Source organism: Micropterus salmoides, unplaced genomic scaffold, assembly GCF_014851395.1.
Source record: "Micropterus salmoides isolate LMB-PRFRI ecotype aquatic unplaced genomic scaffold, ASM1485139v1 Ms_hic_scaffold_8, whole genome shotgun sequence".
In the NCBI taxonomy this organism is placed as follows: domain Eukaryota; kingdom Metazoa; phylum Chordata; class Actinopteri; order Centrarchiformes; family Centrarchidae; genus Micropterus; species Micropterus salmoides.
The window spans coordinates 13626661-13651886 of NW_024044570.1; the positions used below are offsets into that span (position 1 = coordinate 13626661).

At 41.3% G+C, this 25226-nt stretch overlaps 1 protein-coding gene across 14 annotated transcripts in view; it reads right to left on the minus strand.

Annotated features, from left to right (window-relative positions):
• The window catches only part of LOC119894232 (neuronal cell adhesion molecule-like), a 76665-nt gene extending 52364 nt beyond the window's left edge, over positions 1 to 24301 (minus strand). For 7 of the 14 annotated variants that reach the window (XM_038706866.1, XM_038706867.1, XM_038706863.1 and 4 more), the window contains exon 1: positions 24220 to 24300. The gene's annotated coding sequence lies outside the window, so the exon portion shown is untranslated. Of the gene's footprint in view, positions 1 to 24219 lie in introns of all 14 variants that reach the window. The other 7 variants (XM_038706874.1, XM_038706871.1, XM_038706872.1 and 4 more) reach the window with 2 other exon arrangements.
• Positions 24302 to 25226: the final 925 nt, after the last annotated feature.

Consider the following 25226-nt stretch of genomic DNA (forward strand, 5'->3'; position numbering starts at 1 on the left):
CTCAACAGAAGCTCTGGCTAAGTTTCCCTTAACGGTTTACGGAATCAATCCTGTATCTGTGATAATTCATCTATTTTATTTTTGCAGTTCCATTACAATCATTAAAAATAACACTGTACTCACCAAGTTAATTGCTGTCAGAGCAGGAAACAAGAGCAGTCAGACGATCATACAGGTTTTTAAACAAACCCTCAGGTTAATCAAACTTATACAGTTAATCTAGCGTGCAGGACTAAGTAACACTTAACAGTTAAAGGAGACCTATTATGCTTTTCCATATTTTTTGACTTATCTACAATGTTACAATGTTGGATGTTCATGTTAAACATGGCCAAAGTTTCAAATAATGAGGAAAAATGCAACAACATGCTTCCGGTCTTGGCCAATCAGAATACACTGGGCTTTGAGAGGGGGGGAGTTAAAGAGATAGGAGCATTTACAGCTTGTTTATGATTGAGGCTTAAATGAAGGCCTACATGAAGGGCCAGTATAAGTATATATGATTTTTTTGAACTTTGAATCATGCAAAAGTCACAGAACAACAATATAGGACTGGGAATGCAGTATAATTGGTCTCCTTTAAAGGAAAACAACAGTTTATTACAACAACAAGATTTATTACAATAATCAAACTAAATTGAGAGTTTTTTGGAGGGGACTGTAAGTGCTCAACAAATCTGAGGTGTCAAGAGGTGATTCAGAGGTCTGGAAATAGGCTTATCAATTCTATCAATTATGATAGCATTGTACTCACCAACATTGCAGAGATCTTGGAATGTGGCGACAATGAACAGTTTGGATAATAATTTTACTGTCCCTGTTTGTTTTCTCTTCCAAATAAGTTTGGCTAACCCGGGGACTTGTCTACAACTTGTATAATTGTCTCAACGTTTGTGCTGGTCGCCCCTTTGTATCTTTTTGAGTTCCCAGATCTTACTTTGGTGAGTACAGTGTAATCACAGCCAATAGATACTAATGCCCAGAGTTACAAAAATAAAACCCTTGCTGTAATTAAAAATCATTTTTCTTTAAGGCTTGGCAATCCAACTTGAATATCTTAAGCTTTGGATCTCTGAAGAACTAAAAGGCTAATACACTTAAGAATAATAATAGTTTTTTGTTTGACTGTGCTGTTTCCCTATGTCTCTTTAGGTTTGTTGGTATTGTCTGCTGCATTTTGTTTGTTGCTGCACAGCTGTTATAAGTAGGATTATTACTGATATTTCCAGTGTGCTAATTTTGAGTTTTAACTATGAAGTTATTTAGATAATGTGTCGAAACGGTTGGCTTGTTTTCAGTCTGTCTAACCATCAGGCCATCCTGCTTTGTTGCAGCAATGTTGCGTTCCCAGATTTAATCATCATTAGCTTGATGAGTATAAAAATTATATAAAAAACAGAATTTTGCTTTAAAGATATGCACCACCATAACCAACTGAAACTTTAACCCCTCCCCCCTTGGCTATTGTTAGCCCACCGTGTACAAGCCAATGACTTTGAGTAACTTGCTAGCAATAGCTATACAGTATGGCATTATGGCACCCATTCATGTGTTAATGAAGCAGCAAAGGAAGCACTACAGCCTGGTCTGATACAGTGTGTATATGGGGCTTGCCTCCAACTGCAGAGAGTGCAGGCTGAGGACACGAGGGGAGGTGGAAGAGATCCAAGTGGGAGAAAGTCCCACTGAGCTGGTCTCCTCCTCTATAAGCTCCAAACTGTCACCAATAAGAAGATCATCCTCGGTCCAGTGAGCAGCGAGCATCCGCAGGAGTCAATAAACACACACTGCCCCACGCACACACAAACACACACGGACACACACGCTCTCGCTCTCTCAGTATGTACATGTGTGCTGATCCCTGCATCCATATGTGTCCACAGAAGGTGCAGGCATTTGTGTACCTCCTTTGCTCCCCCACCAGGACCAATTTCCATCCGCCGTCTGTGTGAGAGGGGGCGATCGATGCTACACGAGGCGCGTCATCCAGGCTGTTCATTACTGTTGGCAACACTGCAGCCATAAGCACAAACATCCTGCCCCACTGATGCATTAGATACTAGCCATGGACAGATAAATGGACGTCGGTTTCATTTAACGCTGTGCCGAAGCATTAACCCAGCTACAGAAAAACATGAGTTTCCTACAGCATTAACCCAGCTACAGAAAAACATGAGTTTGCTGCTCGACTGTCATTGCTCGTTTACATTAATTTTCATTAGTTTCATTAGGGAACCACAACAACAGCTGAGGGCTGAGGTCTTTGAAGTGCATGTTTGTGGCAGCAGGAGGGGAATGAGATTCCTCTTCTTCCCTCCATCTTCTCCTCCATCCTCACCCACGCTGTGTGTCCAGCTCGCACACCACCTGTCTCCTCAGCACAACCCGAGCCTCACAAGACTATACAAACACATGCAGTACTGACAAAAACATTTTTTGCAGGGACAACATTCACCATGTTAGTTTAGCGTGTTAGCACAAAGTACAGCTGAGGCTGATGGGAATGTCATTCGTTCTAAGGCGAACATGAATACGTGTCCCAAATTTTATTGCAATGCATCCACTAGTTTTCAAGACATTTCACTTAAAACCACAAAAGTCAACCTCATGTTGGCAATAGAGACAAAGTCTCACTTTGATAGAAGTGAAAGAAGCCACAAACAGCTGGGAGAGGTGGGGAGTGTCAGTGATGTGTCATTACGTTGAGGTGTGCTGAGCCAGTGGGGAAGGAGACAGCGCTGAAGGGGTTTAATCAGCCTGTCTACAGCAGACTGATGTGTACACACACTAACTCACGCACACACACATTATGCTGCTGCAGGTGCTGAGATAAAATGCAGGGCGGGGGGGGGGGGGGGCAGAGAGACGTGTAATATAGGAAAGAAAGAAGGCCAAAGGCAAGAGCAAATGTAAAGGCTGAGCAGGATTGAATGAGAGAGAAGGTGTGGGGGTGTCATCTAGTTAGCTGCTATGTGTATGTGTGCAGTGAAAAAAATAATATATATATGATGTGCTAGTAGGAAGGGAGAAGAGTGTGTACATTCCTGCAGCATGAATCTGCAAATGTTTGTACATTCGCAAGTGTGAGGTTGTATGTCTGTTTGGCATGAGTACATCACTGAAACATGAATCCCTGGTGTGTGCGTGTGTGTGCACTAGTATGTGTGCACTAGTGCGTGTGCACTAGTGCGTGTGCACTAGTGCGTGTGCACTAGTGTGTGTGTACTGTAGATTCTCAAATAACAGCCGGGTGAATGGTCAGGGTAAACACATTAAGGCTGGGTAAAAACACTAAAGGGATGGCAAAATTCACTGTATAATGGTTTGTAAGGTCCCTGCCCACTATCTGATAATTTATGCAAGAATTACATTATAATGATCACTGCTTGTGCCTCTCTGTTGCTTGCTCCAAAAGATGTCTTTGAATAGGTTAGTGTTTCTAAACGGTCCAGTGGAGTAAGACCACAAAGTCCTCCATCCCTCTCAAGACTCCTCTCGCTCCCTCACTCTCTGCATGTTTTCTCATGACTCCCTTCTTCTTCCAGCTCTCTTTCCCTCCCCTCTCTTCCTGGACTCTACACTCTCTGGTGCAGGTGGCAGCACAGGGACAATGGGATGATATCACTGGTCGGCTCCCAGCAGCTTGTCTGCATGCTGCACAATAACAGACTGCTGCAGCTCGAGTGTGGCACATTGTGAAGTTTGTGAGAAAGAGAGAGAGAGAGAGAGAGAGAGAGTACAAAGAGCAAGAGAGAAAACAAAACAAACTGTACTGCTCAACTGAGACTGAAGGAAGGATAGGGAGGAAGAGAGAGGAGGGAAGATAAGTTTTCTCTGTAGCATCAGTGTACATGTGTTGTCATGTGTGTTTGCAATTTACATATGAATCTGTGTGGGCAGGACAGCAGACTGTGCTGCCTTTTAATTACAGTACTGCTCCTTCCTCCTCTCTGACAATGCCTCACACAAGTACAAAAACACACACAAACACATAGCAAACAGAACCCGTCGCACCTGCCATGAGGCAGATTGGATTTACACTGCATCAATAATTCAACCAGACATACATATATCCCCAAACACACACAGATACACACGAAAACACACACATCCTCAGCACAGGTTGTCTTTGAGTAACTGATAGCATTTTGAGGAGGCAGTGGTCACAAACTGTGGAAACTGTGGAGACAATGATACTGAGAGAAACAGGGAATAATGGTGGTTAGAGGCTAACACATGTCCCAGTGCCTGATCCTGAATCATTAAAACCCATATTACCTCAGTTATTAAAGCAATTATGAGCTGTGTAAACACAGACAACGGAGAGACTTTTTTGGAATGAAGCTATCCTATTCTTAGAAGCACGTGGGGAAAAAAACAACCTGGGCTTCCTATTCTCGAGATCCGTCATTACATTTCATCTGAGACAGGTTGAGTACCAGGCACACTGCTGGAGAGAGGCTTTCATCTCGTCCACCGTGTTGTACATTAGGCAGAATTTCAGCTGCCATTGTTTTTAGCAGCCGAGTACAGGATGCAAATGGGCTTCAGTTATTGTTGTTTTTGTCTGTTATTTTTGTCTGCCAATACCTTATTATATCTCAACTGTGTATTAAATGTGGTCAGGTGTTGTTACTGAAGCATCTGCCCAGCATTTAGATTGCGTTTTTATATGCTTCTCTTTGAGTATTAGGAATACTAACAATTATTTAATTATCAATCATTAAAATAGTGAAAAATGCAAATCACCGTTTCGAGGGGGAAAGCTCATGTTTTCAAACTCCTTGTTTTCTCAGCTAACACTCCAACACCCAAAGACATTCAATTTACTATAAAACAGACAAAAGCAACATAATCAGACATTTAAAAATCCAAAACCAGCAAATATTGCCATTTTTACTAGATAGAAATAACTAGGCTTTCAACTTTCAGTTGATCAACTAAAAATTTCAGCAGTAGTATATGTAGGACAAATATGCATCAAAGTTGGCTACAGTGGAGTATATGATATAGGAAGTGTGTAGCTCAGTCAACTGCATGATATAGAAGAAAGCAGGCTGACTAGAAGGAATAAATATTCAGGGTAAATAAATCAGTGGGTGATGGCCAAATAAAATGAGCACTTTGTTTAACAACTACAGGTTTTGTGAGGTATTTCAATCAATGAAAAGGTCTGTGTATGTTAAGAGAAACTGTTGCTGTTGCTGATAGTAAGTAACAGTGGGCCAATGACATATGGATTATATTTAGGATGTTGAAATATAAATATGGTATGGAGAACTATGTTTGTATATAAGTTATCTGAGAAGCAAAGGTGTGCCCAGTTGAGTTCTGAAATTTTACTAATCAATGCTGAAACTGGATGGTATGGCAGTGTAGAAGGTGACATCTCAATGATATGGGAAATGAGTTTTGGTTTCCATTGTTATTTTCTACTGGGAACTATGCAGCTAATCGTTTACTAAGATAAAAGCAAAAATAGATTTTTTGAATGCATGATGCACAAAGATATCCTGTGGAGTTTTTTAATCATTAATACTGCAGTGCTTTTACAAGTGGGTCCCCGTTTTGTTTATAAAACCTGCACATTCATATCTAGCCATTTGTTTACTGCTATTCCACTGAGCAACGATAACAGCAATGCGACAACAAAGGCAAGAGGGAAGAAGACTGCAAGCACATTTGCTCGATCTAAAGAATACACACAATGTGTTTTGGTAAGAAATGCAGAATGTCAACATAACTTTTGTTTGTTTATAAGAAAACGAGGCATCTTTAAGTTAGCCAGTTAGGCCTTTTTGGAGACAGTCTTGTAGTTGAGGATACAAAACATGTTGCCTGACATAAAGTAGATGTATTTAAGACGTTGTAATTTATGTTCTCTGAAATAAAACTAACTACAGGATTATAAGGACAAGTGTTTTAACTCAATGATATTCCAACGTGAGAATAAATCAGCGTGATATGATACTAGCTCCAAATGGTCAGCTCAAATGGTGCCTGAATACTTAATGGATTCTAAAGCTCTCCTTTAAATGTGTTCAGCCAACTATGGTATTTACAGTGGAAAAGCTCATGTATTGATCAAACGACCCATTAGCACTCTGAACCAGGTCTTTATTGGAATCGCGTAAAGTCGATTCCTTTAAAATGTTTTGAGAAAATGGATCCCATGCACTGCTAGCAAGGGATAATGCACTTACTGTGGATACATGCTTCCATTAGGCTGAGTACTGCAATGCAAACGTAAACAAGAACAGTTGACCTTGGAGGGTACAATCTAAATATTCTTACACAAATATTGCAGAGCACTGTTATTCCGAGTGGAAGGAAAATTGAATATTTTCTTGAGTTCAGTAATTTATTCACTTTGATGTCGAGCCCAGAAGGGGGCAGGAATTTTGAGGAGTGTGTAACAATTGGGCTTTTCTTTTCTTAAACCTGCATAATTATTGAGGTTAATTCCACACAGAGATTGTGTGCCATTGTCTTTGAGTGTGGCTGCCACTGCTTAAATGAATAAATTAGTGACAAAACGAAGCTGAGAGACAAGCTCTGCCTGAATGCACGATGTCAGAGAAACTGGCTCCAACAATAAGAAGAAGCTGCAAGAAAAAGCCTTCACTTGATTTACTAGCGACAACAGCCTTGTCATTTACAGGCATTCAGGTCTGAGTTTTCTCAGTGATTTCTCTGGTATCTGTGCTACATGCTCAGTTATTCAAAGCCTAGTGGGATTTCACACCATCTTCTACTGTATGTGTGTCAGTCTCTGTGGTCTGTGTTCCTTCTGCCTCATTCTTGATAAGCAAAACTAACATTGCTGCAATTGTGACAAGACACCTTGTACTCTTCAGGGAAATGATATAATAAAATGGGACAGATGCTCGCTGCTGAAATAACTTAGATGACAGCATAGACAGCGGCATAATAAAAAAGTAATGGAATGGTTTTGTTGGGTGAACAGATCACTTTTTTTTAATTCACAAATTGGTTGGAGGGGATTCATTGTGGGATTGAATGTATTGACAGTGTGCTTAAAAGTGTTTTCCATTATCCTTATCCACACCAGATGTCTTTTATTGACAGATTGGACAGAAAAATTGTAAATTAGTACGTAAAAAACTGTTCTCAAATATGCTGTACCACATAAAATGGAATGGGATGTATTGTATGAAAGTGCTTGACACAAATTGGCCTCTTTCTGCTCTAAAAAAACAATTTAAATACTTTATAAAAACTAGGACTCACCAGTTAAAACTTTTAAAAATGCCCCCCTTGTCAGAAAGTCAAGTGAGAATAATGTACTGCATGTTGCATGTTTTGTGCAATAGTCTATAGCCATGCTAGTGGCTCTGTGAGTCTCTGCATAGCAGTGCTTTGCACTAAATGCTACAGTCAGCATGCTAACATTCTCACAATGATAATGCTAACATGCTAATGTTTAGCATGTTCACAATCTTAGTTTAATGTGTTAGCATGCTAATATTTTCTAATCATTCAAGTATCACTTAAGTTATAACAATTAATTCTGTGGGGTACAAGAATGCTTGTACCACATTTACTGTCAATTTATCCAATAGCCGTCGAGACATGTCACTCAAAACCAAAACTTTCATGATGAAGCTAGATGAAATGTCAGAGGATCGCCAAAGTCAGGAGCCTTCAACCTCTGGGGACTGTGAATGTCTGTAGAAACCGTTATGGCCATATGACCTAATTTCAGTCTGAACCAAAGTGGCAGACCGATCAACCAACCAACCTAATGACAGACATACTGACGTTACCATCCCATCACTACTAGGGATGGGGATCGAGACCCGGTTCCAAAGGGACCCGGTTCCAAAATTTCTCAAAACCTGAAAATCAATAAGGTTCGAGCTTATCGATACTGCTATCAAGACTTGCGGGTTCTATGATGTATATCTCGAGCGTCAATTCGGTTTTATTTTGCAACGCAATGGATAAGAAAATCATCAGGCTGCAGTCTCTGCCTGCTCTCACACACACACACACACACACACACACACAAGCAGCGGCAGCAGAGCGAGAGGCGGCGCTGTCGTGGTGGAATACGGTGAGGGTTAAGTTAGCTCCAAACTACTGTAATGTTAGTTGATGACAGCTACACTCGTTACTGTAAGTACGTGTAATCCAACCTTCGCAAGTAAAAAGACAATAATTTATCAATACACCTGTCTGTAAGGTAACGTTAAACATGTAGAAATGGTTAATTTAATCATCTCTGTCCTCATCCTATATGTTTAAGACAAGCACAGCTAACGCTAGCTTGGCTTTAGCCAAATGTTAAAAACAAGCTAAATAAAAAGCTGTCTGTCTGGAGAAAAGACTGGTCTGTAGTCTTAAAAACTCAGCTGCTGGCTGAGGCAAACCAGCCTCTCGTCCTTCTACCTGGTAACGTTACCTGCAGCCAGCGAGAGAGGAGGAGGGACTGATACAGACTGATGTTGTTCTTTCTAAACATCACTCACTACTTGTGATGTCAGATAAAGTTATTGAGTTACTTTGCTGTTGTAAACATTAATGTTGCTGCTCTAGAAACAACATTTAGCTGTATTTAAAATATTAAATTTAAAACAACCAGGCAGTTAATATGTACACTTCAATATATGTTTATTTATTGCAAGTGATATGTCATCTCAATATATAACGTTATCACACATTGAATATTTTCCTCATACCGTGCAGGCCTACCTCATGCCCGTTGGGTCTGGTCTTACCAAATAACTAGGGGTGCAACAACAAATCTACATAGTCGACAAAAATCGATTATTAAATTTTGTTTGATAGTAGCAACACCGTCAGCTTAACAGAGTAAAGTGATGTTAACAGTAACGTTAAGGTTACTAAAACAACATCAGAGCTGCAGTAACACCTTCACAACCTAAAACCTCCAGAGTGTGGCAGCATTTCACTCTTCACGCAGCCAGAAAGGTCGTGAACTGCAGCAAAGCTGAGCTCTCCTGGAAACACCGGAGCATCTGAAGAGGAGGCGCATAACGTTGTGTCTCTGTGGATGATGAAGACTCGTGTCGGTAAGCTAGTTAGCGAGCTAGCTTCACGTTAAAGCTGTGTTACTTCACGTTATGAGCTGAAACGTTTTCTATACAGTTGGTCAATTTGATTGATTGTTACAGTAATGGTGCTGGGAGTAGCACATAATTATGATACACAACGGCCATGTTCACATTCCAGATGTGCCCTGACTTTACAATCATAAACGACGTTTCCAGCTGGAGAACATGTTGCTGCCGAGTGTGCAAGATTAGACAACACCGGACAATTTCATACATTCTAAAGTAGAAAAACAGTTCTCCCGTCTCTCCCTTAAAAAAATCACGGAGTTTTGTGAATTGTTGAGTAAGGGGAAACTATTTTTGTTGTGAAATGTCTACTACAAAATCGTTATTATTGATCCCCTCTTGTAAATTCGGCAAATTAAATGCATGACGTTATTCCTTTCTTTCTATACAGTGTCAGTTTGTCCCGGGGTGTTGCAGTACTGGCGTGAAAGTTGCTCTGTCACTAAACAGCAGATACGCTGCTTATCAGGACGTGTTTCAGTGGAACTTTCTGTTGCTGCAGCAGAAACGTTCATTAAAGATGCATTTTTGAAAGCAGTATTTATTTTACTCTTTTTACTGTTAATTGGCACATGCCTAAAACAACCTCAGGTTTAATTTCAAGGCTAATTGCTAAATGAGAGGCATTATGTCATTTTGCGATTCATAATCCGAATAGTCGGTTATTCAATAATCGATAGATTTATCAACTATCAAAATAGTCGTTAGTGGCAACCCTACAAATAACCATCACTAAATCATGGTAAAGTATTGATAGTTCAGCAGTCTCAATAAGGGTATCAATATCAATAAAAATTAATGATCCCCATTCCTAGTCACTACGTTTGCTAAAAAAAAATGTTCTGCTCAAACATTTTTTAATACAGCCAGCAGCACTATTGTCTCAGTGAGCTGAGCTACATATTCACCCAAATGCATTGCCATCAACCCACTACACAAGCAGAAATCAAATTATACAATTGGTTTACACACCCACGGTTACTTCCTTATTTCCCATAGTGACATCCTTCTTCTGTAGTGGGACTACAGTTGGGTTAATGTACTTAAACATGTCCCCGTCTGGGTGTTTATGTGTGCAGCGCTGTTCTTATTTCTCCAGGCTCTTGACACGATAAATGTGTGTCCTTGACATGACTGACAACCAGTTGAGGACTGGAGACCTTGGATAACTCTTGTCAGGGAGGATAAACCCTCTGAGTGGTGCTGGGGGGCTAAAGGGACCTTAGCTTTAGGAGGAGGTCTGAGTGCTGACTGTCTCCAGCAGGTCCTTCTAGGGCCTGAAATCATGTATGGGGTGCGGTAGAGACTGACTGTGAAGGGTGACTGACCAACCAGCCTGTCTCGTCAGGTACCTCTGGCCTTTCAAGGTCCCTCTATGGTTGAGTGCTCAATTAGTGACTAAGAATCCTTGCAGACAGACTACCAATAAGTCCAACAGCAGTACTGGTTCAAAACTGTTTTTATAAGGGGGGCGGGGGGTGGTGAGGTCGGGGGCAACATCATACAACAAGACCTGAGGGCAGACAACTCGGAACAAGGGGAGCCTCTTCAACTAACTGACAACAAACAGCAAGACAAGAGAAGACAGGTACTAGTCAAAAAGAGGAAGCTAATCATTTAACGGCAGGGTTTTTCTGTTAAGCCTCTGTAGTCAAGCTGTTTTCACTTCACTTCTTAGTTCTACATTTTGTTGACTCTCAAGATAAAGAAGTCTGAAAAGATCAGTGTCCTCATCCAGAGGACACCTGCCACGGCTGTTTCAAGATGCAGCAGAACTCAGGTCAGGGATTGCTGGCATGGCACTGCGCTCACTAAAATGTTAAAGCATTATAATAATTTGTAGGACAATCTGTTTTCGGGTGGACAAAACTTAAAATGCACGTCCCCTTGCAAGTTTTATCTGTTGTGGGTGTTACTGCTGACAAGCTCATTTGATGTCACAGTAATCTCTGTAAGATCTTTCTAGTAAGTATTAAAAGTCCCGGCTGTTGAAGAATAGCCTGGATCAGCACTTTATACTGCATTTCCTCTCTCTATGCAGTGATCACAATGCCAGTTAAAGCTGCCTGCTCCTTTTCCTTCCAGTGTGTACTCATTATAGAGTGGCAAGTCAAAAAGCCCCACACAGTGGTAGGCATCCTGATCCCGGTGTGCCTTTCACATGGTAAACAGTTTCAGATGGGCCTAGTATTGTGCTGCTATAAAACAGCATCTGCTTTATGGCATGGAAAAAATGCATTGTCACTAAGTGGCAGTGAAAGAGCCATTGAAGGACAGCCTGGGCTACTCCCCAATGCTGAGGGTTTGACCGTGACACAGGCTGGTGGGTGGTGGTCAAACAACCTGCATACTACCTTGACACTGATGTTGTGAAGAGGAAGGCCAGGCTAGAAATACAGGTCAAGTGACAGAGGAACTTTACAGTCCGGCCAAGTTTGAGAACAGAAACCTGTGCTTCTAGTCAATATACTGCATAACTTCAGTGGGGCTAAAAAGTCTCCATTGAGGCTTTGTATTCGGACTCAATGCAGCAGCATAGCGGGTCAGAATGCTGCAGTGAGCACTGGAGCTTGGCCAGGTGGGAATGAAACACTATGCAGACAGAAACAGAGAGACAGAAAATGCCCCTCATCCCTTGACTCTCCATTAAACATTTAAAGCCTGCACTCGGCACAGCTGAGAGCTGTGACTGTGTGAGTCAAAGAGGCACTAACATCTCAGTGTCACAAAAGTGTCCATTTATGCCACCTCAACCAACACTATCATAAATCATCCAGCATGATGCAGTACTCTGTGGGATGTTTTGCTGCCTTTTTTTTCTCTCTAAGAAAGCTTTGTTCTGAGTAAGAAATGAGCTGAAGGAAGCAGAGGAGAAACGGCATGGTACGATGACAGAAGCTATTTAAATTAGCCCGTAGGGATTAATGAGATGTTATCTTGTGTTATATTTAATCCTCACAATTTCATATCCATGGCCAGAATGCTTAGGCGGCTAATCATAGTGATCCATGATGAAGCCTGACTGTCCCACTTACAATCATCTGATCAGTTCAGTAATACAATGAATGCCAAGTCAAAGATGGAATAAAGCCGTACACACGCAAAACAGAGTTTCCCAAATGGGGATATCCCTGCTTTTTGCATCAAAGTGATTTATTTATTGATTGATTGATTTAGAAATACCTGGGAGAGTGCATGCCATTGTCCTTGTGAGTTTATCAATGTAAATGTGTTTGCCAAAAAGAAAATTTTCTGTCCCTTGGCCAAATGTTACATTATCTATTAGAATAACAATAACGCAAGCAACATGTAAAATCATAACACGAGGAAGCAGATGAAACATTAGGTAGCTAAACAGAGACTAAAAATCTATATGGAGTAAGGCAAGCAACATGCACAGTAAGAAATGTACAATGCAAGAAGTTTAGACAAAATCAATCAATCAGCATATAATCACATAACATTACAGAGGACATTGGTAAAACAATCAAGACAGTATTTTGAGAACAACAAGGGACACAATCTGACAGGAATCCAAGCAAATGAGAACAAAACGGAACAAAAGAGATAACAACTAATGAAAAGTGATTCAAGATCCTGATGAAGCCACGAGATGTGGTTGTAAGCTTTGAAAAAAGCAGGTAAGTGGACCAGTTTTTGTTACACTGTTATTTTTAATGTCAAGAATGAACCTTTAAGCTCATGTTTCTCAATTGATTTCCAGAAAATGTTGTATATCACAATTTAGCGATATACATTTACATCCTCCATCTATACGGCCTATTCATATTCCCCATGTTAAATGTCAAACCAAAACCAACACATTTTTTGTTTAATTTAAGAAGCCAATTCTGTAAAATACCCATGGTATAATGGAGAATTAACATTCAAACACAATTTCCTTGCCCTATTACCATATCAAGCACATGCCTTAGATTCTGCTAATTTTAGCATTACAAAACACAGATATGTTGAGGTTGCTCCAGTTTGAATTCACAGAGGCCCAGTGGTGAATGAAGGAGGTTAGCCATGCAATTGTCCAATGTTATGTAAAGGAGCCACTTTTATACCATTTTGCCACGTCTGATGTGAAAAAAGAAGCGCTATGTCAATCAAACTGAAGTGCTATGATGAGCTGTCCCGGGTGGTTCCTCCGTGGCCACTACTCCATTATGCTTCTATTCCACACAATATGAGTCACAGGAATAAAAAAGGATGGTTTCACAACACATTACGGGTAAAAATGGACCTCCATCAGAGCAGTGCATTAGATCAGTTGTAGGTTTTTTTTCAAGGCTCCTCTTTTCATTCTTTACACAAGCCATTTGGAAGGTATTAATTCAACAGGGCTGTCAGGGACGTGGCCCTGCCACTGCTGCCAACGCTCTTCTTCCACTCGAAATTCATATCCAAAGTCCCATTCCGGCTGAATCACAGCTTAGATAAACAGAGTGAGTGAAATAAATTTGGGGCTTTTGTTTTGAGGCCAGAAGAGCATATTCAGCTCTCACTCAGGCTGCTATTTAATGCTAGACCGGGAAAAACAACTCACAACCATCGAATCCTGTCAGAAGGCAAGAAGAAATGACAAGCAACTTTTTATTCTTATATATAACTTTATATATATATATATAAAAGTCAGTGACACCTTGGAGACACATGGGGAAGGGACATATCCGCAGGCCTTCCAAGATCAAAAATAAAAAGCCATATTTCAGACTTGGCTGCATCCTGGTGAGAGGGAGAGCATGTCCTGGTCACTGGCTCTTCCCTGTCTCTCGCCCCATCCTGACCCCTCACTCTCCTCACCTCTACCTCCCTTCATCCCTACTTCCTTGAGACAAGCACCTGATCAACAGTGGTCTCCTGTTGTGAGATATTCTCCTCACAGACAAACTCTTTCAATGACCACAGTAAACATGTACTTTTTCTCAATGGACACTCAAAAGACACACAAAAGAGTGAGTGACAATCAAACCCTAAAATTCAGAGCATACATCCAACCCACATCCTAAAGTTGGACAAAAGGAAAGATACTTTGTGGTTTTTATTTTGTCTCAAAAGGCAGATTTGAGGAGGAGGAGGAGGAGGAGGAGGAGGAGGAGGAGGGTTATATGCTCTTTCAAAGCATGTTTTCTGTTCTCTAATCTGTCTGTTGTTTCCACCCATACAGACATACTTCTAATTTGACTTCAAAGTGCGGGGGATTGTGAGCAATACGGATAAAGCACTGCATGAAATCAGTTTTTCTATCATTATCTCCCCAAAACACACTGACGTTACTGTATCTATATGCACTATTTCCTGTTTTAGTGTTGAACTTCAGAACAAAGTGGAGTACTTTGGCAAATCTCAAATTGTGATGTATGATTTGAACTTAATTTACCTGATGTGTTTCACTGCTTCGTGGTTGACGTGACTGACATACCAGTGAACCTGAGGTGACGTCAACCATCCCTGCAGTTGGGTTGGCAGAGCAAGTTTGCAGGGATTTCATCATCAATCCACCCTCACCACAGTCAGACTAGCTTCAGATTATGGGAGTCTAGTTATCACTCTCTCCCAGGGTTAGGTTTTGGGTGCAAGGCCAGGGTAATCCTGGGAGTTTGACTTGGGACGCCTAAGGCTTAATTAGATTTTTTTTTTCTGCCGATGACCGTGGAGAATCCAATTAGTCCGACCTCCATGTGGTTCCCCCAATTCTGGTCTGATTATGCACTATATCAATGAACAACGCCTACATTTAAAAGCAGTACTGAAAACAGGGAAATCTAAAATATGCATTGATATAATGAACTACTAGCTACTTTGCCTCAGGCTTTACCCTGGGATAAGTCAGTGTCAACATGTAAGCTCCAGAATTATAATAACCTTACGTAGACCCAGATGATTCTATGTAATAGGGACTTTTTGAGGGTAACCAGCTGTGAAATCAGATAGTGTTTTGTCTCAAATAGCATAATGAGTGTCCCTTTCTCAAAACCAGTGAAAGGAAAGATAGAAGAGGGAAGGATCTACGCTTCTTTTCACTGTGGCCTGTTGCAGTAACTGGAGATGGTTGGTCTGTCTGGATATTAAACACAGTGTAGTCACATGTTAACTAAGTAGAGATGTAAACATAACTAAATCAAAACGGGTTGCACCTCATAAACCAGTTTCTCTGTAGAGGCTAGTTGTTACTAAATATTTACACCATGAAACTGCAAGGTGTAACTGTTAGGAAAGTGAACCAAATGACAAAGCTAATGTTATCTTGCTAATACATTAAAGAGTAAAAAATGTAGTAACAAATAGTACAAAATGCTGTTTAAATATGAAGTAAACTAGGAAGGTTTTAAATTACATTTCCAAACAAATTAAAATGACAACAGCAACAATGTCAGGTATAATCAGATTTCCACTTATTCTGAAAAGGATGCATACCAGGACAACTGTGAAACCATATGGATAATGTCATACTTACATGGTTTTATTGGCAGGACTATGTTTATTACATTGTTTGTGCCACTAAAAACTACATTTTTGGAGGATATGCTACAGCTTATAAAGCTACATTGACTTCATGTATACATTATGTAAACGTTACCAAAGCTAAGACATTTCTTAGGTTTTAATGTTAGTATAGTAGTTACCAAGAACACATACTACACTACAAATAGTTGTTGCCAGGTTAGCAAATGCAGATATGAAATATACTCTGAGAGTCATACTGAAGGAAGGACAAAAAGGAAATAATCAGAGGAACAGGGACAGACAGAGACAGACACTGGTAGAGATCAGTGGATAATCTGCTCTCAGGGTAGCGATTGCTCTTTATTTAGATCTCATGGCTACAAGCTGTGATTATAAAACAGGTTTTAATAATTCCATAAGTGCTGTGATATCATCAACTCAAAGGCCGACGTTGGATATGAAAATACTATTTTAATCATTACCATTCAATCACGGGGAACTGAGATTTTTACTGTGATAGCAGTTTTAACGATTATGTAAAAGTCTCAGATGGGCATTTAAGTTTAGCTCGTATAGCTTACAAAATGCGTACAACCTAGGAGTACAGCAGCACACTGGATCCCCCAAGTACATTAACAATTTCATATTATTTCACACCATTTACATTTCATGAAAGCAGTGGTGAACATCTAAAGAGCGCCCCTTGACTCTGACTCTGAACCTTCTGAGTACCCTGAAATGTCAACTACAATCAAAATACTGACTTCAAAACCAGGAGCTATATGAATTCCACCTCAGTGACACATCACAAATGACCAATGAGTGAATGTGTCCTATTTTTCTCTCACAGGATCTGTGGAGGCGTGCTCTGTGTCACGCAGTAACCCCTTTGAGTAACACGTCCACCATGGCTCCGCTCATACAGAGATGTGGTCATTGTGCCTTGAGCCCTGAGAGGCCCAAAACCAGCCAACCTTGAAGACCCAAGCATTAGGTCTGCTTCAGACCAGGGTCTTTTCAACCTCTGCCAGAACAATACAATCTAAAACCAATATAAGGAATGCCATTCATCACCAAGATCCAAATCATACAGTGGTGTAAGTGTGTGGTAAAATATGCTGCATTCTGCTAAAATGTCCATAAAATTAAATATTATTAGTGACATTTATTCTTTCAGAGACTTTGCATCAGGCTCTTAAGACCATATTGCTTTGGCAGTAAAACATGGCACACTGACAAAGACTCATTGATATTTCCACATAGGCAGAGGGAAGAACACAGAGTTGAAAAAGCCCAGTGTTGGTCCAGACAGCTCTCAGCCACACTAGACATTTGATTGGGTTATCAGGCCAGCCAGCCTCAAAGGAGATCCTGATAAATGAAGTTGCCATTTGTCCATCCTCCCCTCCCCACAGCTAGGCACAGCTAGCCCACAGCAAGGAATTATCTTAGTGACAATTACATTCTTCCAGCTCCTAAAGACGCCCAGTGCTGAGAAACCAGCAAGGACTGACCGCAAGGAGATTACACTGATTGCTATTCCATTACTTGCATTTGATCCTAAATTGCTCTGGCACAGGGCCTGAGCACAGACAACTTTATCCTGGATGTCCTTGGGTTTCTCTTAATAAATCAAATTTACAAGCAATTTTCTTTTCATAGTGGTTGAAATTAGTATTTGAATTATGTCCTTGATGCAAAGGAAATCCTGAAAATTGCTCAAATCTGTTTTGCGATCTGTGTTGTGTAATTACAGGGGAAATAAAGCAACCTGTACTTTGTATACAGTACAAATACATATTAGTTTATAGTTATTTTTGCAGTAGATCAGTTTAATTCTAGTGCTACACATAGTGATTATCAATAAATCTGTTGATTACCAATTTGTTTAGCATAGGACTATAATAATATTATTAGAAACCAAATATCCAGAGAATAGTCAAAAAGCCCGTACATTATATATTCAATCATTTAAAACTAAGAAAAACAGCAAATCCTCACATTGGAGAAGCTGGAACCAACAAATGTTTGACATTTTTACTTGATGAGTGACTTGAAACTAATGGTCAATCGATCTGGGTTTTTCAGTGGCCGATGTCGACATTTAGAGAGCAGGGTGTCCAAAGGCTGACATATAATGCCAATATCAAAACAAAGAAAAGAAGTAATTCCATTATTCCATGCAGAGTACAATCTAATATACTGTACATGTTTATCTCAGTAAGTAACATGTTGTTTTAGATGGAAGATTTATTAATTAATAAAATAGAAAAATACAGTGGATATGCTGCAGATTTCAGAATGTGGTGTTGAAGGGAGAGTTAGAAGTTAGTTACAATTTAGAAAACACGATGATGATTGAGGAAATTTGGGTCTCGAAAGTAATTTTGCACGACCTTCCCAAAACTCACAAGGGGAAGCGCTAACACAGCAGCCACACTGACAATGCTGTCTGCAGATGTGTACATGGACATCTTTTGTTTATCAGCATCGTGAGTGCAGGTATCGGCGAATGTCAATTATCTCTAAATGCCGGATATCAGACATCATCACTATTTGTGTTTTGCCAGTATTAAGTGAACTTCAGCATGGCAGCGTGATCAGCCTGGAAAAGGAGAGTTTGCTGTAGCTGCCTGGTACAGTCACTCAGTCTACCGGCAAACTTGTCTGATGCGAATTGTTGTATGAATGGTAACTATTGGCCTGCTTGGACCTCTCTCCACACGTGATGTCTGGACTGCTCAGCTGATTGGTGTAAAAGAAGGAAAGGGGATTTGGATTGACAGCGGCGCCACATTTTATGATTCTAATGGTTTTCTGACCTTAATCTTCCCTAATCATTCACTGGAAGCTTGGGCAAAGATTATCTGGGTATAGATGATGTTTTTTTACACAACACGTGGCACCAGGACAATAAAAAACACAAAACAAAGCAACCCTAGTCAGCATTGTATTTTGTGCTTTTGATATCTCAAAGGACGTGCACATTTATCTTCTGCTGAATGAAGGAATCTCAGATCTACACTTGGTTTTGTTTACCATCCCATTCCTTTGTCTATTTTTTTCCCAGGATTCCTGTGGCTGTGTTTGGGGGGTTTAAGGGATGAAAAAGAGGAAAATAAAAGCCCATTGGTCTCAGCGCCACAGAAACAGCATCTAGAGCCAAGCTGTCATCCCACTTGGATTAAGGGCCCTTCAGTGGTGGCTGCTGAGCTGCTAACATGGTGTCTTACCCTCGGCCCGGGTGTGGGAGGGGGCAGAGGGTGGAGCAGAGGGTAAGGGCATTAGGCCTGGCCTAAATAAGACCTCGAGGTCAGCAAGCCTCCTCAACCATGGCAAAGCCACTTTGTGTTTCCATGTCAACTTTATTCATGAGCTGACAGCTAAGTGTCCCCTTCTCCTGTTGATTCAATCACTGTTGCATCATGTGCTGGGACAATAAAGATAATCCACGCCTTTACTTTGTTTATGTCTGCAGACCCCCACTTCTATAAGTTTCCAGGATGTAATGTTGGACAACAGGCTGATAAGAGTGTGGAGGCTTGTGGTGGATTGTTTGGCAGGGCCCACTCTTTAAATCTCCAATGTTAGAGGCCGAATAAGAGCTGTGGCGATGTATTTGCTGAGCTATTAGACAACACAAGCGAGCTGCATCGCTGTGCCAACAGAGAGTGGGATGTGCGTGAGTTTTTCTTAAGCTCTATGCAAATAAGAGGAAGATGGAGGCTTGAGAACAGACTAGAAAGCATTCAAGTGCACATTCTTCATGAATTCTCTGTACTTTTGGCAAGCCTGCACCCTGCCAGTGGAGCAATGCCCACCTCCTGTTGTTTTCAGGAGAGGAAAGGGAAGCACTGGTCCTTGTTTTGTGCTGCCACTGGGCCACAAACTACCTCTCCAACATCTGCTGCCCATCCAAACTTGGCCAGAGCTACAACAGGCCCGAAGCTGTGGGTAGCAAGGACTGCCTCTCCAGTCTACTTCAGCAGGAACAACTGTGTGTTCAAACTGAGGCTCCAACACCCGGGTTTCTATTGTGGATCTCCTCAGGCATAACCCTGCATCACCCCCCTATACTGCAAGAAAGAGGCGAGAACAGCCGTCCCGCCAGTACAGACAGCGAAAACAGACCCCCTTTGTTCCCACTGCCCCTTCTCAGCGTCGCCTGAGGTACATGATCCACCCCTCCTCCTCCCTGCAACCCTAAAAGCTTCAGAACACTCCCACTTCTCCTTTCCCTCCTTGCACTTCTTCTACTGGGTGGCAAGACAGCAGATCATCTTATGAAAATTCTGAAAACATACACTGAGCGCACATTTCAAGTCTCATCTTCATTTGTTCATATCAAGTCCCTTAAATCAAGGTTGACTGGAAGTCAGATCTAGAGATGCATGGAGCTAGTTAACCTGTCAGGCGCTCTACTGGGGGTTTAGAGGGAACATAAAACCAACTCCACTATCCCAACCTCCCACTTCAAAAGGGGGCTCCATTGCTGTCACTCCTCGGCAGTTAGTTTGGACATCTCTAAATGCTTTGTTCTCACTAAGAGGTGTAATAACCTGACATGTGCAATAATAGCGTTCCCTGGGCAACCTTGAGTAATTGGGCTTGATGACTGTCATGGTGTAAAGCTCTGGTGTGTAATGATTCCATCACTGTGGGCCATCCAGGGGCGTACGCACTGACCGCTACTAATTCACCATCTGTCCACACTACCTGCTGCCCCAAAAAATACAACCTAATGTACTAACATTCAAGATGGTATCTGTGATTAACAAAGCTTGAGATTAATATTTTTCATTATTGAATCTGCTAATGATTTTGTCTAAATGTCTAAAACAAGCAAAAAATGAGCCCAAGTTGACATATTCAAGATGCTTGTTTTGTCTGACCAACAGCTGAAACCCAGATGTTCAGTTTACAATCATAGAAGACTAAAAATACAATATCTTGAGAAGCCAGAACCAAAAAATGTTTGCTTAAAATATAATAAACAATTAATTGATCATCAATATGAGATATAATGTACCTTAAGCTACCAAATCATTAACAAAGGGTGGCAACTTCATTTATATTATGTTTATATGCTTATTTTTCACAAGTTCCCAGAACCCGAAGAGACATTGCACAGCCAGATTTACAATAATATAGCAAACAAATCCTCACATTTGAGAAGCTGGAACCAAACGATGGCAAACGATTATCCCATTATCAACTGTTGTTGATTAATTTTCTGTTGACCAACTATCAATTTATCCACCAATCATTTAAGCAATAACTCATCATAAATCATTGAAGCTGTGCTCCTGCAGGAGACAAAATAGAAAATAGCAAAGGAACTGCAACTTTTATGTAATTACTCAGAAAACCACTCTAGCTAGCAATACATAACTCACCAAATATCCATTTGTCTTAGTCATCTGTCACCATCCACTCCTGATAATATAATACAGGTCTAGTATGTAAACATCAACAGTTGTAGCTGTGTGGAGCGGATTCGCAGGAACGTGTCAATCCCCATTAGAGCTGCTGCCTAACTGAGTGTGAAACTCTAATTGCACCCACCAGCTTGCAAACATACAGGCCCCACTCACAGAGCGGGACAGAGAAAGTGAAGTGTGTGTGTATGTGTTTGTGTATGTGTGTAATGAACATCTATGTCCTTCTTTGCATGTACTCATCTGCCCCTGTATAGATTTGTCCAAATTGCAACCACCAAGGCAAGTGTTTAGGCAGCCGTGAAGCGGGGGGGACAGCATTCCCTCTGTGGTGCTCTAATGAGGTGCTCATCAGTCCTAAAATGAGATGAACATGCTTGTGACAAGGAGTTCCAGGCGATGTCAGTGTGCTATGCTGCTGTGTGTGACTGGCCCACTGGGAAGAAACACCCAGTGACACTAATAGATAGGCATGGCCCTCCATCAAGTCCCCTGAGATTTAGCTTCATCACAGCTGAGCAGCACAGCACTTCTATTCACAACGGCTGCTGGATCGACTCCACTCAGGGCAACTACACGTGTCTCCAGAACACACTCACTCATTCAGTCAATCAGATGGGCTGACCTGTGATGGTGCGTTATTTAACTGGGCCCGTGCCACTCTCAATGAAAAAGAAATTACTGCAGCACATTATTGAAATTTCAATTTTCTTTAACTTGGGCATTTCTTTGTAATTGCTACTGGTAAGAATAACACTGCACTGAGATTACGGCAACATCAGTAAAAGGAAGTCAGATCGGGCAGAAACACAAGTAGTCAGATGACCATAGAGATTGTAAACAAACCCGGAGGTTAGACAAACTTATTTAGAAGAGAAATCAAAGGTGGACAGTGAAATTATTAGTCAGTCAACCACAGCTCACAGACCAACACTGGTTCAACATTGACCTACTTATTGTACTTGCACAAAGTTTTCCTGTGCAATGAGGGATTATTGACATTATTGGTGCACTCACATGTAGTTTAACCTCTAAATAAAGTAGTTTAGGATCGTCTGGTTAGTTCACAAACTTATTGCTTGATTAGGCTGAATAGAATGATAATGTTTCAATTATCAATTAATCTGTTGACTATTATTTCAATTCATTTTTACTATGTATGTTTTTGTGTATGAAAATGTCCAAAAATGTGAAAATGCCTGTTACAATTTCCCACAGCTGGAGGTGGTGTTTTCACATTGAGCTTGCTTGATTTATTGGATGGTTAGTCCAAAACCAATATATATTCAGTTTACAATCCTATATGACAAAGAAAAGTATTAAATTCCCACGTTTGAGGAGCTAGTTTGGTGAATATGAACAAATCATAAGTCATAGATTGTAATTAACCCCAAGTAACCTTTAAAATGTTGTGTCTTTCAATGCCACACAACAGAGAGGACTTTGAGTTTCTTCTTTTTAAATGTCTACTGACTTCAACAGTAGTTTGTTGGGTCACTACATAAATGAAGTGAGTCCTTGGTGAAATGAATCAACACGTGAAAGGTTCAGATCAGTTCCTCTAAAGAATGATGTCATCATTATTACCACAAGTGACACAGAACTCTTTCTATGAAACACTTTGTCCCATCCTACTGTTGGCGGAGTTCACAATGCCACAGACAGCTGCTTACAGAAGGAGCGTTGATCACTTCTCGCAGAATTGTCTGCGTGTTTCTCCGGCCCACAGAGTGAAATTAGTGGCATTTTCCCTCCAACACCCAAGCTTTTCCCATAGCCCCCGCAGCAGAGCTGCCCGCCACTGGTTTTAGGTCAGCAGTGTGACTGACTGGTGCTCTCACAATAACTCCAGCCAACGTGTGTCATGATAATCCCTTAGTTATGCAAATCTCCCCTCCTAGTGCCATTTGTGCTGAGGGTGAAAGTAAAGATGGCAGCACAATGTAGGTCACTATCTTGTCCCGATTTTTCTACATTGGTCAAATGAGCCTGAAATGTCCTGTCAGTAGATCTCCAGGAGCAGCAGAGTGGTGGCTCTCTGGGCACAAGCAACATCCTGACTTACCATGCAGAAGATATAGAAGACTGGAGAGACCACCGAAAGGCACACAAACAGCCGGGGATATGAATATGTAAAGTGGTATCGCACATTTTGCCGCCTGTTTCTGAATTAATGCAAACTAGACATAAGGCAGGGATAGAGGGGATATTGTTATCTTCTTAAACAGATTAACAATAGTCTGCCTGGAGTGAATAAACATTACTAGAAAGTGTGTCAGCCCTTTCAGAGAGAAGTAAGAACAACAGCTTCGGACAATACAGCAGGGGTCATTAGCATGGCATTCATTTGGCTATCTGAGCAGGCAGCGAAAGTGTGTGGCCAAGACATGTGTGTTTGGGTGGTGTATGAGCAAGAGTCTGGGGATTGGGGGGGGGGGGGGTTGCATGATGGTGAGTTCCCCCTTGACTGAAGCTTTCACCAAGAGGAGTCAGAGGGAGGGGGTGGAGGGGGAAGTAAGCAGAGGATTTGGGAATGTGGTTTTTTTTCCAGTAAAGGAATTGTTTGGCTTGTATAATAAATGGCATGGGACTTAACTGGTGAATCTCAGGGGGGCTACCATAATCAGATTGAGTATGATGAAGGGATTAGACCAAACAAACTGACTGGTCAGTCAAAACCAGGCAAAGTTGTGATATAAATATGAAGGGAATTAAGCATGTGGGGAGCAAATCAGCTTAGGACATGGGGGATTTTGTGTAAGAGGACAGCTATTTCATCAAACATGACATAAAAAAACAACTGTCAAATACAGCAGATCCATCTATCTGTCTTTACTTACAGCGTGTAATGTGAGCACCATATAGCAAAGGACAGATCACATCAAAGGTTCAAACTGCAGGACAAGTGACAATGATTTCTCAGCAAGCAGCCACTATATATCAAGCCATGATTTGACAGACGGAATATGTGCACCTGCACCTGCTCTCTGGTGACCGAAAGCTACCAGCGAACACGTAAATGAAAAGTGTGGTGTATTTTTAGAGATTCAGCTTTGAAAAACAACCTCGTGTCTTTGCGGTCCTGAGGAAAAAGCCTGAAAAGGAAAGCGCTCTCATTGGCCGCGTTACAGCATCCAACTCAACGTGCTGCTTCTTTCTCCACAAACTCCTGACAGTGTAAGCTACACGACACGTGTTATTATGTATGGTATAATTTGGCTCACCTTATCTCCTCCCTCGGTGGGCGAAACACGGAGCCTGCTCTGTATCTTCAGTCTCCGCGACAGAGCGATGCCGTCTGCTGTTTATTTACGTGGAGTCCAGTTGAGCCTCCTGCATTTGTGTCATCTGCCTCAGTCACTGGTCCCCTCCTCTCCCACCAGTTCACCAACACACACATAGGCGGGGGTGCGCAGCATCATCAGGGGCGTGCGCACGCCGATTGCGCGCACTGCAGCGCCGCTGCCGATGGATGGTGGCTTCAAGGCACTGAACAATTCCAGCAAATTGTGATCCAAATACACACTCTAATAGTACTTTAGCCTCCTACAGGCTTACAACCACAGATGAACAACAGCTGGACGAGTTTTTTTTTGGGGGGGGGGAGTCAAAAGTTGTATTTTAATGCTCAGCTGTGTCCTTTTCTTGTTATTTAACAGCAGGGAGCAGCTTTTTAATTTAGCTGCTGTATTATAATTGTTAGATTGAAATAATTCCAAGCCTTAAAGTCTTAATAATCCTGTACATTTTCATTAGGCCTGCAAAATTAAAAAGAGGAAATGAAAACAAAAACTCACATAAAACATCAAATCCACATTACTTCAATATGACAGTGAACTTAATTCCAGCTGTTCTGGACCTTAATTGTTTAGAGCCATTTGCATGTGCTGATACACTACCATTTTGCCCTGAGAGCAGTATTGCACTAATAATCATACAGTAGCCTCTGGGATCAGCTAAGACTCTTCTGAATGAGGTCATGTGACTTTAAAAGCAACCTTTCCTCTCAGTTCAGTCTGCTGCCAGCCAGCATGTCTCCTCTCTCAGTGCATGTTACACACATGCATTATCTCAGGCTCAGCAGTGGTAGCCTCCTGCAGCCATAGAGTCAAACACTGAGAGAAATGATGCAGTTATTACAAGGATAATCCTGGTTTGGCAAGAAGACAAGGTTTCTGGATTGAGTGGCTGGTCGACAGAGATTAGCTAAAATTAGGTTGTGGAACCGATT